This window comes from Hesperophylax consimilis, chromosome 23 (genome assembly GCF_061612785.1).
Source record: "Hesperophylax consimilis isolate HC1 chromosome 23, BYU_Hcon_1.0, whole genome shotgun sequence".
In the NCBI taxonomy this organism is placed as follows: Eukaryota; Metazoa; Arthropoda; class Insecta; order Trichoptera; family Limnephilidae; genus Hesperophylax; species Hesperophylax consimilis.
In genome coordinates, this window is record NC_142858.1 from 20,276,105 (window position 1) to 20,291,877 (window position 15,773).

A 15,773-nucleotide genomic window follows, 5' to 3' on the forward strand; every position below is an offset into this window, starting at 1 on the left:
TACATTTGTCAAGTTGCTCCCTGGTACGAGCCCTGGCAATTGAGTGATACCATTACAAAAAATACTGATTCAAATACTGAACATGGGGCCATGACGCTGTAATATTAAATGTTAGATAGCAGTTTCTATGTTTTTACTTTGGCAACATTAGTCCCGCGTAAATTTTTTTGTGGTTTCATAATCTTTAGTCGTGGTGTTTTTGGATTAACCATCATGTAATATGTTTGTTCTGCATTGATGTACATTATTATGACAAAATTGTTTAAAAATTCTATAATTATTTTAATTTTTTGACCTGAGAAACCATTTTGCATTTTCAATGCATTTTGAAAATAGGTATTTTGCACTTTGCATTTGAAATGCTTTTCTAAAAACCATTTTGCATTTTGCATTTTCAAATGGAAACGTTTTGACCCATTTCCATTTTGCATTTCAAATGGTTTTGGGTACCCATTTTGCACATCTCTGGTTTTTAAGTATAGTATTTTTTTTTAAATAAGTAGAATATTTGTATGCCACAATAGAGCGGAATTGAACATAATTTTTTCAGAACACTTTCTTACTGAACATACATCATGAAAATAATGACGCTATGAGCTGAAAATAGTTGAGCGTATCTAGAAATTATTGGATGTAAAACGTGCGTGACGTCAGAGATCACAATGTTTCATATATTGTGATATTAATGCATTTTTAATATTCCTATTTGATAAAGATGGTGGTTTTCTCAGTTTTTCTAGTATATCATAGGAAAAAGGTTTTTTTTATAGGTTAATACTGAAAATATTTTTAAATGTTACTGTATTTTTAAATTGCCACCTTTTCTTTTTATCATTTTTAATTCAAATTGTTGAAATTTATACATCATTTAGGCAGGTAGGTAACCTTTAAAATACATTCTGAAATGTGTAAAAAAATCAACCCTTCCCACTGCTAGGTACCTACTCCGCTCCTTGGTAGTACTTCTACCCTCTTCTCTGGTAGCACCATCAAACATCACGTAGCATCAAACAAATAACCGACATACTTAAATATAAATCATCACTAAAAACATTTCTTTTAAACAAATGTCACTACACCTTAAATGAATACCTTACATAAATTAAATACCTCTTTTTTTATTTATTATTTACATACATTTGTTAACACGTAATTGTTGGGTTATGTAATATAATTTGTATTTGTTGGGTTAGCTGAAAGAAATAGGATGTAACCTATAAGCTATACCCTTTGTACTCTGTATTTTTGTGCAATAAATATTTTTTTGAATTTGAAAACTTGCAAAAAAAGTATTACGCTGATTCTCCACAGGGGTATACAGAGAGGATAAACCCCCCAGAACTCGGTATTGGGTTAAACGCCAAAGATATTTCAAGACAAAATAAATGAGAAATAATTTTAAAAATATTGAAATCACTAGAAACACGTGGTAAGTTAATATCCTCTTTTTCCGGTTTGTGAAATTAGTATTTACAATGTACAATTGCTCTTGCGGCGTTGCTAGTCCTACCAGTGCCACTATCCCCGAGGAATATTAACCATCCTATGCCCCAGTCGTGTAAACGCTCATTCATAGATTTACAAATAAATTATTATTATTAAAATACTACCGTGTTTTAGTTCTGGCAAATTAACGGATTGATGTAAAAAGGTGCATCACATTATTATGAACATTTTTAATTGGTGTTAAGTGACGTGTTTTTTTGACGGCCGGCATAGTCCAGTGGTAACGCATTGGACTGCCATTCCGAAGGTCGCGGGTTCGAACCCGGCGTGCGCAAATAAATTTTATTTGATTAATTTGTGTTATTTCACAATTAATTAATTAAAAATAATAATATATAGTATATTTGCGGCACGTTCCAGAGTGGAAGATACTACCAGTATCGCCCTGGTGTAAGACCACCATTCAGAATTGAAACGTTGCTCCAAATGGCTTTAGCCGTGTTTAGTGACTAGATCTGAATAGCCAGGTACTTCCCCGCCTTCCTCTTTCCCTTCCCCACTTACCTTCAGCCTCACAACATCCCCCAATTGGGGATGCCATAGTGTCACTGGCTCCAGACGGGAGCAGTTGGGACTCTTGTGAGATATTCACTATAAAAAAATAAAAATAAAGTATTCATTGTACGAATTTGACCCTTTCGTTGGGCTTTGCAACAAGGCGGCAGTTGCACCGGTTGACCCTTTACATCGACATAAAATGACATGACTTCCTGTTGTTATAAACGTTTTAAATTTAAATCAACTGAATAGATAAACTAATAGAAATTGTGTGTTAAACTGTGTTCTGGACGGTCTGTGTACCCGAAGAATTCAATTTTATCTTACTTCATTGTTGACATCAGTTTACTTACAAATTGGTACCTATAGACAGAGGCGGATTTGCAGTCTTGGCCGCCCTAGGCCCTAGACCATGTAGCCGCCCCTTTCTCAGTACCCATCATATTGACCAGGAGTATCCAAACTTTTCAGTAAGTTCTTAGGGTCAAAACCGTTTTAATTTTCCTGCCATTATCATTCATGGTTCATGGGGTGAGATTTGTCCAGGTCTTGGCGGCGGATACGTCTGCCCACCTGCTGCGTGGCGGGCCGGATCGAGAGAGACTGGGTGAGGGAGGCCTTTTGACCTTTCCAGCCGGACTATCTAGACCCATCGCCTTGCACCGCAGTTGGAGGGATGTATTCATACGTATGTCACTCCTGGACACACTAATCCCCAGATTCCTACCCACCCCTCATACATTTTCCTTTTCAGAACTTCCTATCCTTCCTTCGCTTCGCTGTGTGCTGTGTGTGTGAACACGCTCTTGCATATCGCTATTTCGTACGTAGAATATTTAGGCACTTAGGAAGTAATTTCTTGTTATCATCTGTGACTTTTTTGTCACGATTGGCCGCTCCTAATATCTGGCCGCCCTAGGCCCGGGCCTACATAGGCCTAAGGGCAAATCCGCCTCTGCCTATAGATCACATTTATTTCGGTATAGCTAATATTATCTGACGTGTACCCGGTGTTGCTCGACTCTTCTCTAGTTCCTATAAAAATAATATGATGTATTATATAAATTTACCTCCCGGATGAGATTCCGGAATGATAATGAAAAACCTCAAAATTCGTTTCTTAGTTCAGAAGAACTAAGCGCACAAACAGACAGACGCGGATATTTTATTATAATAGAGATAACTAGCGTATCCCCGTGGAAAATCACTGAATATTAAGAGGAAGCTATAAGCCAAAAATGTGTATTTTCTTGGTATACCTTATATTGTAGGTAATAGGCATTAAAATCGCTTGATAAACGGAGTCTAGAAACGTTCGATTTCAAGCACAAAACTGGTTTTCATTTATTTTGTAAATAATTTTATAAGAAAGCAAAAAAGTTAATCCAGTGAAACTGTCACAGATAATCTTAGCTATAATACTGTATTTTTTTAAGTTGTTTTTTTACGCGTTCATACATTTCTATTGAAAAAATCTTTTATTTTAGTAGTTTACATTTATATTTTTTTATTGAGTAATTTTTATTTTATATTCTACTTAAGCGAAACGATAGGAAAACCTTCAATTTATCTAAAGCATATTTTTGGTATTCATAATGTACACAAATTCGTTATAAAGATGAATCAAAATAGTGATTTAGCATTATGCTTCGCCTTAATGTATAAAAGTAGGATTTGTCAAAGAAACATTTTTCTCGTGATCCTTTTCAAAAATAAATATTGACAATTTTCTTTATAATATAATTAAATTTTTTGTTGACAAATTAGAGAAACATAAATAATGAATTCCGTTAGTAAACATGTTAATTTAATTCATCTCTCATAAATTTTAACAAAAGAATCACACATTTAAATTAATGATTTATTAATTAAATAAACATGTTTTTGTGATTATAGGTAGGTACCTATTAAATCGCTTGTCTGATTTCATACAATTATCAGTTCAAATTTTGAAATTTAAAAACCAAATTTGAGTTCATTACGCAGAAATATTTCACATCACAGAAAACCAAAATTAGTATGTTTGATTATATACCATCACTTAGGTACCCATTTTAAATGTGGTTGGATAGCAACGAATTCTTTCGTTTTGTGCTGCTGATTTCTACATTATTATTATACCATTTTAATTTTCAAAAAAGGTAAAATTTAACTAAACTTATTTCCACTCAGTCCGTTTTGCTACGACAAACTTAACTTATAAATTTTTTATTGGCATTGGACAGAAAACGCCACATCATGTCTATTTTACTGTTGGGCATAGTTTTTATGTTTCATAATGTTCGGCATATATATATACTAGCACAGCCATAGACATATGAATATTAGTAGACCTGCCCTAAGTGATTAAAAGCGTATTATCCCCACTCCCCATACCGGTTCCATTGGAGCCGGCTGTGCTCGCGTATGGCCTCAAGTGAAATTTGAAAACGTGACGTCATCATTCTTGTGCGAACTATGGTCGAGGCATCATCGGTTCATTTTACGAAATAACACGGCAAAATGTTGACTTGTACTATGAAAACTTGTAAAAATAGATGTGAAAAAGATAATAAACCCAATTGTCGTATTACATTCCATATACATATGAGCATTATTTTACTTTATTTTAAGCATATTCACATCGTATAATATGAATCAGTTGTTACTATCACATCGAGAAACGTCTGGACGCGAAACACAAAGCTGGTTGGTTGCTGGGAAGTAAATTATGAACATTTATAAAAGTGTCTTAACTAAATACTTAAACGAAATATTCGACTCTGAAAATGAAACCGAATTTTTAAACATGTCTATTCATTCAAAAGCAGATTTTACTTTTAAGAAGTAAATGGTGATATTATAATGCGAGATGCCTATTTACTGTCAGATTGATTTATTGACGAATCACAGTCAGCTTCACTCCCTTCGTTCTTCAACAGTTGATTTTACCCCTCGCCATTATCTTCTCGTCTATTAATTCCTATTTCTGTGAGCACAGCATTTTTTTTTCGTTTTTCGGTGTAACGGTTAAAGCCAATCAATTTCAGATTTTGGTTTTTGAATCTAAAGAATTTGCTCATGAAAGAATTTCTATATTTGAAAATGTTTTATCAATTTCACCCGAATTAGTTTATTTACGACAGTTGTTTTACAGAATTTGAACAATTCATCAAATCTTAAAGTTAATATTCAAGTTCTGTTTAATAACTGTTATTATTTCAACATGGTTCTGTTGTTTCACAGTACTTGGATAAGACTTTCACTGCAAAACTTGAAATTTGATGAACTGTTCAAATTTTGTGAAACAACCCATCCTTGTGTAATTTGTTTTCCCAATGAAGCTGTTTTCAAATCATGTGATCATCAATAGAGATGTGTTACGAGGACACACAAGTATGGTGTGGGAGTTGGTGATGGTTAGTGGAGAATTGTAGTGGTAAGTGAAAGCATTGAGAAGTGGGTGGTTTTGAATGAAATTGGTGAATGCAGGTGGATGGTGGAGAGTAGTTGTGGGTAGTAGTAATGGTGAGCTGATTTTAGTGGAGTGGATTAGCTGAAGTGGGTAGAGGTGAGTGAAAGTGGTGAGTGAGAGTGGAACAGGGTGGTAAGTGAGTGGAGAATGGTAGTGGGGAGTGAAAGTGGTTAGTGTATGGTGGTGAATGGAGAATGCTGGTGGTGAGTGGAACTAAAAGTGGGTGGTATCAAGTGGACCGTGGTGGTGGTGAGCGATGATTCATCCCCCGATGGCGGCGCTCGGCGAGCGTTTCGGGGCTCGGAGCGCGCCTATTTCAAGAGTTGAAGTCTCGCGGCAAATGGAATTCCGTTCCTAATGTATATTTAGCCGCCACGACGGCGGTGTATTTTGTGCATTTTACTGGAATACGCCGAAGCCAAATACAGATACCTACGGCAAGTACCAAGTACAGAAGTACTCCCTCTCAGCGGCGGAAAGCGTACTTGTTGACTTCACGGCCATCGCATTGTCTCTTCCTACAAAGCCGGCGCCGCACTGCCTATAGTGCCTAACAATACACACATCCCACCTCACTGACAAATATGAAAGATTACTAAACATATTCCAAAAGTATTTAAATTCATAAATACTTATTATTATTATTACAATAAATTATTCTGAAATCGGACTAAATAAATAATAATATTGAACGATAAGTAGGTCATAAGACATATTTATTTATTAATTTCTATTATCTTACACACAGTTTACGTAATAAGTAATAAGTAACAGTTATACAAATTAAATAATTTAGTAATCAGAAACTGTATGGTTTCGTAGTATCATTTTATGAACACCTCACTAGGAAAACCTGTGTTGAGGTATTCTCATAATTTAGGTAAAGTCGCATAAATTATGCCGTCATAAGTAAAAATACAGCGTCCTCCTTGAGATTCCCGATTCCTGTGGATCCACCCATTGCGGCAGTGTTCTAACGGTACTGATTAATTCAATTAAATCTTAATATTATTATATTCTTTTTTTCACTATAACTATGCGACAATTCATTTATTAAATTTTATTTTTCAAATGCAAACGTCGGGTCATGTTTGTTACGAATTATATTATCTGACAATATTTGAATTCCTCCTACTTGTATGGTTAATGTTAAGTAATGTTCCTCTTCTATACTCTGTGGCACACAAAAGGCTTGTTCAGGACCAGTCATTTCTTGAGAACCTCAAAAAATTACAACCTCCATCATTATCCCAATATTGATAATATGCGTATTTTTAAAACTCCTTTCATTTTAGTTTTGATTCTTAACCATATTGTACACATGCCGGATCCTACGCAGCAATCGTGACGATAGTGTGAAGCCACTTTAACACAATCGTCAGTGTATTTGTATCCACTGGTAAATACCTACACTAAATAAAATAGCGACCTTTTCAGTGAGTGGCATCGTCTATTAAAGTCAGCGCGCCGAATCTCCTGTGTCAGACGCATAGATGTGAATTGAATGCGTCTCGTGTCTTGCTGACTTGCCGTGCAGTTGGGACCGGCGAGGTTCCCGGTGCCCGGACTAACGCAAAATAAAACAACGCCAAGTCCCCGGGAAGCGAACAAGTGTACACTGTATCTACATGACATGTACTGCACAAGTGTGTAAGTGCACATATGTGTGCAAGGGTTCACGTGCGTAAGTTACATGGTACATGTGTGGCTCACGGATATGTGCTTCTTGAATCTTGGGGAATCTATCACAGGCACATTGCGGTGACATTATTTAAATTAACTCTCACATCATATCTCTAAGAAAAACATCCTAACGAAGTTTATCGTATGAAGAGATTTTTTTAATTTAAAAAAAAAATATATATCTTGTTCAAAACTATGTACGTAGTCGAAAACCAACCATTTATTACGTTATCGCCAAAATGTGGTAAAATTAGTTACAAGCCCAATAAAAAAGTAGCCAATCAGTTGTTAGGTTGGGTTAAACAAATTTCGCAATTAGCGAGTCAGAGGCAGTGGACTACCGCCTGTAGTGGGCGGTACTATGTTTACTATAAAGGATCGATTAATTAAACCCTTAATTTACAGTACCCAAATACCAAATATATCATAGGTTAATTTTTAACGAACTAAACCTTTGATTTTCATGAGTTTCCCTTTAAGTTTCACGGTACCTCCCTAAATAAACAACTGGATAAACAACTTATTGTCTCAAGAATTGCGACTGATATGCATAAATGACCGGATCAATTAGACGGCGGTACGCGCTACAGATTATCTCGGAGCTATCCGTAGATTCGGAGAAGATATCGAATTATTTGTTCGGGCGGCTTTCAGCGCGCGGGCGGCTCGAAGGACGTCTTGTAGGAAGAAATAATCTTGTGGCGGCGCGCTGCCAAGAACATCCGTGACTCACTACCCGAAACACTGACAACATCATTAGCCGTTATTCCTAGTCTAGAAGCGGTCCATCGCTTACAGGCGTTACGAAACAGCAGTATTATTATGTTCCGAATTTCCGAAAATCGATTGTGAGTTATAAACAGATAAAAAGTTAAAGGCCAAAAGAATTAATTTTATTTTTATCCACTCGTGCGATTGGTGTCATATATACTCGTAGTATATACATTTGCCACATTATTTAATTAATACCATTCCTCCAAATATTAATATGGAAACATATGACACAGCTTACTACGGTTTAAAGCCAATGAATCCACCTATATTTCACCTTTTATCTCATATTTTTAGATTCTATAAATTTGACACATTATGGCAAAACGTTTTTCCAAACTCATGCCAAAAATCACTTCACGTGAATACCCCAGAAGTATCCCAATAGTGGGATTAAGGGAGTGGGCTGAGGAAGCAGATGTGGAAGATGTTCAGATTTGGTCACCAAACACGTCTGAAGCCATTTCCAGCGACATATAAATTCAGAATAGAGACTTTTCACCAGGACGATACTGAAGGAATTTGCCATTCTGTAAAAATTTTCACTAAACTTGTGACTAACTAAATGACGTGTACTGAAGGAATTTGCCATTCTGTAAAACTTTTCACTAAACTTGTGACTAACTAAATGTGTACTGAAGGAATTTACCATTCTGTAAAACTTTTCACTAAACTTGTGACTAACTAAATGTGTACTGAAGGAATTTGCCATTCTGTAAAACTTTTCACTAAACTTGTGACTAACTAAATGTGTAATCATTACCGACTTGAATTAAAACTGACGTCTCATGTCTTGATGGTTCTACGTTTAAACGTACTAATTATAATGTATACATACTTAAAAGAGTCTGCCTTCAGGAATTAACAAAAAAACAAAACAAAAAATATGTTAATAATAATATAATAACATCCAGTAAATCACCCACTGAATTATCCCACTCTCCCCATTCAAATCTCCACCCCGCTGCCCCTCCTAACAATATACATATAATTATTTATATACTTGTATGGGAAATTTAAATTAATTCTAAATTTAAATGTAAACGAATTGTTAAAATGAAGTTACAGTACATTACAAAATAAAACTATTCAAACACAAAATATTTAAAAATCGTTGTTTAGTTAAATGCCAATTGACAGATTTCAAGTCGATGATATTGAAACAAAACTACATCAGAGTATTTTCCCTTGTTGGAAGCTGCTTAATTCGGTTAACAGTTAACACTGGTCCATGTGAAGATGCGATTGGCGTGGGAGAGGGATGGTGGATTAATGAAGTCTTCCTGTCACATCAGGACTTCAACGAGCGAAGGCAGAAGCTGACAATAATATATTATGTTGTCAAAAATTTCGGGTGCAATCGTCGACCAAGTATCATAATTTATCGGTGCAAATGATTCAATACAAGAAGTTAACGAGACAAATAATAATACATATTGTGAATCCTATAATCAACGTTCCCTCTATTTTTTTCATTGTGTGTGTTAATAATAATAATAATAATGATTGGATTATTTATATAGCGCCGTTTTCGTGAGAAAATCACCTCAAGGGCGCTTAACAACTTAATTTATGCGTTGATCACTTAGACTTAATTACTTTTGGTTTATAACTAAGTTTCATAGATAGAGAGAGACTTATAACTAAGACTAATGTCGAGTGATTTACAACTAAGACTTTTAACTAATGACGCTATACATATTTTTATGACCAAGTGGGCATTTTTACACAATACCGCTACAAAACGACTTACAACTACGGCTTAAACTAGAGATTTACGACTAACATACATATTTAATTTATATTTACAAATACCGATTGTTATGATTTCTGCGCGTGGTGTCAGTTATAAAATATTTAAAAAAAATTGTTTACGCGTAATAAACGGTTAATAACGGTGAAAGAAAAGTCGAATAGAAAATCCCCTGGACTGAGCAATGAAATACTACTGATGAATAAAACAATAAAAAAGGTCATCATTCTGGATACGACAAGTTGAAAAGGTGAGTCTTTAGTTTTGCTCTGAACTCAGATGAGCTGTCGATCTTTCGCAAATATGAAGGGAGTTTGTTCCAAGCTGTTGGGCCTGCTACTGCAAAAGCTCGGTCTCCAAAATTGGTATTGTGATTGCGCATAGGTACTGAAAGTCTACCTATGGCTGTTGAAGATGCTGATCGAAGCGTTGCTTGCCTAACATTAACATCGTTTGGAATGCAGAGTTCCGACAAGTAGGGTGGCGCCATATCATGTACGGCTTTAAAAACCATCCAGCAGAGTTTGAATTGGATTCTCTCAGGGCACTTAAGCCAATGAAGGTTCCGCAAATGTTGTGAGATGTGGGAATATTTGGGAACACCAGTTATCAGCCTTGCTGCAGCATTGAAAACAGACTGGTTCATTAACTTATCTGTGCAAGATATTAGAAAGAAAGAGGCGAATGCACAAATACGGACATTCATGCGTAGATAAAATCAAGTAATCAAGAATGCACCACAATATTATAAAATATATTTTTTTAAATATTTAGGACATGTCCTTTCTTTCTTTTTTTGTGTGCGGAAGATGAAAACATGTGTCCGGACAATTTGTAACAAATGTGCGAACACACACGCGCACAGTTTGGATGGAACATTGCCTATAATATGTATTAAAAACTTATCTCTCAAGTGCTGGTATCACTCTAAAAACATAAACCGATAGAGACCGTGGCGGCTCGTGACTGTTGGGTGTAATAGAGTGCTAATACACGGATTTCCAATAAGAGGTGTTATTTTGAATATCCCGCTATTTCGGTAGATGTTACTTTTGAAGCTGTCATTTTTTGACATTTGACAAGTAGAAACTACGCCATTAATAAAAATGGAACGATACACGCTTCAACACCGCATTGAAATTATTAAAATTCACTTGAGTGAATCAAATGCAAATCATCTTGAGTGATGAGGCCCATTTCCACTTCGGTGGCTTCGTCAAAAAGCAAAATTGTCGCATCTGGGGCTCGGAAAACCCAAGAGTCATTATTGAAAAGCCTCTCTATATTCAAAGTGTGACTGCTTGGTGCGGTTTATGGTCCGGCGGAGTCATTTGACCTTACTTTTTTGAAAATAAGGCTGGAGCAACAGTTACGGTGAATGGATCGCTATCGAGAGATGATTAATGATTTTTTATGGCCGGAATTGGATGGTATTGATTTGGACAACGTTTACTTTCAACAAGACGGCTCTACGTGCCACACAAGCAACGAAACCATTGATCTTTTACGATTGAATATCAAAATAATACCTCTTATTGGAAAACCCTGTATTACAAAGAATGGCATTATCGATATTGTTACAGCTGAAAAAGTTTTTTTTTTTTGAAAATTCTTTTTTTTTGTATGAAAATTTTCAGGAGGTGTCGCGGTCGGTTGGGCCGTGGCGCCGCACGCATTTCCTGTAAATCTTCATACAAGTTTCGAATTTCGAAAAAAAAATATCGTTTTCAGCTACAACATCAATAATGCCACGTTTTGTAATATTAGCACTTTAGTACACCCAAAAGTCACGAGCCGCCACTGGATAGAGGTGTCAATATCGATTAATTTTATTAGCCTGTCTGGGGCCTAGAAGCCAAAAGGTCTTGTGAAAACTGACGATATTGTGTCAACTATATATTTTTTTCATTTTTTGTAGGTCACACTTCTTGGCATTATCTGTTCAGTGGCTGGTATAGCAAATTGATTTTGTTACTTTGAACTGATTATCGGTTTTCTGAAAATCACGCAAATTTTCTAAGACGCGAAGCGCATGACACTCAAAATTACTCCCGCGCAACGTTTTCTTGATGCTGCACTTATTTACCAAAACCAAGTAATATAAAGTAAATTGGGAGACCGAATTATGAACTCAGACATAAAAAATTTAAAGCAACTTAAAAAGAGTATTGTATTCCTAAGAAGTATCGATACAGTAATGATAAGAATTGTTGCGTAACTTACTGTAAGATTGATAAAGTACTTACTTACTGTCGATAAAGTAATGTAGAAAGAGAAGTAAGTAATATATTATGGTATACCGGTCGCACAATGAGAGTTGAGACAAACAACATAAACTTTGGAATGTGTGTATATTGTTATATGTGTATTCCTACACTTCCAACGGTAATGTTTTTGCGATAGGTCACTGAGAAACAGCCTACTGACTTTCTTACGTTTACTGCATATTATTAGCGAGAAATTGTATAAATACAATAATCGAATTTGAGTATTTCAAAATTGTTTTCAGTATCGATTAGTATAATAGTATGCTATTTTATTGTATTAATAACTAGCGCAGACTCGCGAAAAAACACTGAATATAAAGAATATACTAAAAAAGACAATTTAAATAATTTATAAATTGTTTAAGTCTGAATTTCTCCAAACAAACACTTCTAATTTTGAAAATGATGGCGCAAGTCAAAGAAAAAGTTCTAGAGTTCATTGAACCTTTGTAACCGACAGAAGCACAACCGAAATTGGTATTTTAAATATATATTTTTTTTAATTTCCTCTGGAATTTCTTTTTACGCAGTCGATTAACAAGTTAATATACATAACAAGAAGAAATTCTTATAAATATTTGTAAATTTGTGCTGTATTCGACTCTGCGTATAACATAAACCTATCTGCAGCGTGCTGGTACGGATAATTAAAACGTATCAGCAACTACAATAACAGTATATTTTTATTACCTAGAAGTGTCGATACAGTAATAGATAAGAAATACAGTAATAGTCGCGTAATTTCGCCGATAGATAATAATATATGTACGTGGTTTTGAAGTATTTAACTAAATTATAAATCGATCAGCGCAAAGCGGCAAATAGCAGTGCTGACGCAGCCACCCATCAGTGAATCATTCGACAGCGACAAGCAACAAGTCACCAGACAACACTATAATCTTTCCACAAACACAGTTCAACAGCAATACCAACAAACACATATTTAGTGATTTTAAATATTTCATTATTTAAAACGTGTAGAGCAATAAACCGCAGAACCAATTCGTTGAATTGTGCAACACATAATTATGCGGAGAACCCGTTCTCTTTACAAGCCAATGCTTTCACCATTGGTCTACGTCTACAGCGTCTTGAGACAAAATACAGTATCAAGAATATTGATTTCAAATTCAAATGTACCACAAACAGTAAGGACGATGTGTTTCATAGAATTTGAACAATTCATCAAATTTAAAAGTTGATTTGCACATTCTGTGAAGGTTTTATTCAACTTCTGTTATTATTTCTGTTTTTTTAAACAACTGGCCAATAAGGATATAATAACAGAAGTTGAATAAAACCTTCACGGAACTTGAAAATCAACTTCGAAATTTGATAAATTGTTCAAATTCTTTGAAACAAAACGTCCTTAACTTTTCCATTAAATAAATCATTAACTTAAATACACATAATTAATACGTCATCATACGACAACATAATGTACATAAACCATGCAGACAATCCACTAACTATGAGGGGGGCATTTTATATAAATGCCTTCCGAAAGATATAAAATAAGAAAGAAAGATCCATTTTCTATATTTAAAATTTGAGAGGCGGGTATGGGTACCGCCGGCCAGGGAACAATTTATTGGATAACCTGAACCTCTTCCATTAGTCACCCCAAATGGTTCGCTACGTTTAGCAGGGCTGACCGGGTTCATGGGGTGAGGTTTGTCCCGATCAATGCATCTGATGCATCTGCCCACAGACATCGTAGACATCGGGAGAGACTGGTTGAGGGAAACCTTTTGACCTCTCCAGCAGGATTCTCTCGGAACATCGCCTTGCAACGCAGTGGGAGGGATGGATTCATTCGTCCGTCACTCCTGGACACATTGACCCCCCGATTCCTATCCACCCCTCATATATTCTTTCTGTCCTTCCTATCCTAAAAAACCCTCCTCACAGCATCCCTAAATATGACGTAGGTCAGGAGACATACTGCATAGGACAAAAAGTTACCGGTGTGCCTACGGCGACTAATTGAGTCCCTGACTGACTGACGAGCCGTGGGTGATGATTGATTGTAAATATGTATTCATTCAAGGTAACTTTGCACCCCACCGCAATGTTCTAACCCTCGGTCTCTAGTGCCTACTCGACACAATAATGTTATATTGGGCGAATGCGGGCTTCGTTCAATTACCACTTAACACAACGCTGTGTGAACACTCGAGGAAGACTTGTCGTAAACAGAAACTTTATATTAATATTACAATAATTACGTTACATTGAAAAAGAAGTACATAAAGCAACAAACATTATCGTCTTACAACAATTTTGAATCGTGAATTTGGCAAGGAAACGCACATAGAAAAATATTACAATCGGCAGAGTTGCACCGAAGGTCAACCTTGCGTCTGTGTGAGTTAGCAGCTGCAAGGCTTCATCCCGCATCGCTCGAGAGCAGGGGAAGTGCGTTATATGCGATACCATCCAATTCGCCCCAACACGCGAATCTAATCTGGCCTCTCCGGGAATTAAATCTAATAGTACATCATGTGTGCATTATGCGCAAGGTAAACACCCTAGAATAGAGAGCACGTCACGATTTACGACTGTACCCACGCAACAATGTAGGGCTGTGAGAATACCTCAGATCATTGAAATTTATGAAAAATGCTATGAATTGCACAGAATTCTCTAAATCAGTGGATTTCAAACTAGGGGTCGCAATACATCAATACATAAAATTAGAAAAATATATTTTAGCAAGCAAACGGTGCAACGCAATGGTTATAATTTTACAGATGTATGTCATTATCAGAAATAAAAATTATACACATGTAGTACAAATTATTGCGACGATGAGGTCATCTTCCAATTTTAGTTTGTTTCTATCTTTTTTTGTTATCGCAACCATGGAAGAAAAATGCGCTTGCGCAAATTGTGATATTTATGAGAAGGGCACACCATTTAACACAAAAAGACTTGGGGGTCGCGTAGAAGTGATTTTGTTGTTGTTACAAAAGGGGTCACGCCTTTAAAAGCTTTGAAAACCGTTGCTCTAAATCAATGCATAATTTTCTTGACTAGATCAGTGAGGTGGATAGACAGTATGGAATAAGATTGGAGCAGGAAGTGAAAGATGGATGATTGGAGGTAAATAGCGAGGAACCGCAGCCAGTGGAGAGCATTTGTAGAGGACGTCGAATCCCACCCTTGGATGTAGGTACACAATGATGATAAGTTCAGTGAAGAATGCACACAATTTGTGATACGATCCTGCCGATGCTTTTCGATTTAGAAGTGGAAATGCCACTCCACAACGATTGAGAGTGAGTTGGAGCCGCGACTGGAAGGAGGCAAACTACCGCGGCTATATCCGGCGTCTCTCCGAGAGTATCTCTTGTAATCTCGTGTTAATAAAGTGATTTTGTTTTGGTACCTTAAAAAATGTCATTATTTTTATCTTGGCATCACTTCTGTCGAGTTTAATGACCAGAACATAGTACGTTGATTGTTGCCAGCGAAAATAGCAAACCGATTCTCAGGAGTCTATGATTACGTGGCGTGGGTGACAACTCTAGATAATAAATGAATGGGTGAATCTCACGACCACTAACAGTACTAACCCGACTGAAAAATTTACATATTTGTTTACATACGTAAGAAAAAATACAACAACCCGATGTTGGTATGAACCAATACCATTCCAACTGGTTTCCCCGTTTACTGGGTAAAGTAAGTGGTATATTTATTTGCGTTATATACACAATAAAAGCCTCGAGAAGCGCTGAGGGATTTTTTTCACGTCTTCGATCCATTACTACAGCAATCTTTAGGGTGATATTTTGTTCCAACGATTATTTTCTTTCGACTTCCATTTCTAACATTT

General features: G+C 36.1%; 1 protein-coding gene across 3 annotated transcripts in view; it reads left to right on the forward strand.

Annotated features, from left to right (window-relative positions):
• hiw (MYC binding protein highwire) overlaps nucleotides 1-15,773 on the forward strand; it is a 116,200-nt gene that overhangs the window by 36,610 nt on the left and 63,817 nt on the right. The gene's annotated exons all lie outside the window — the stretch shown is intronic.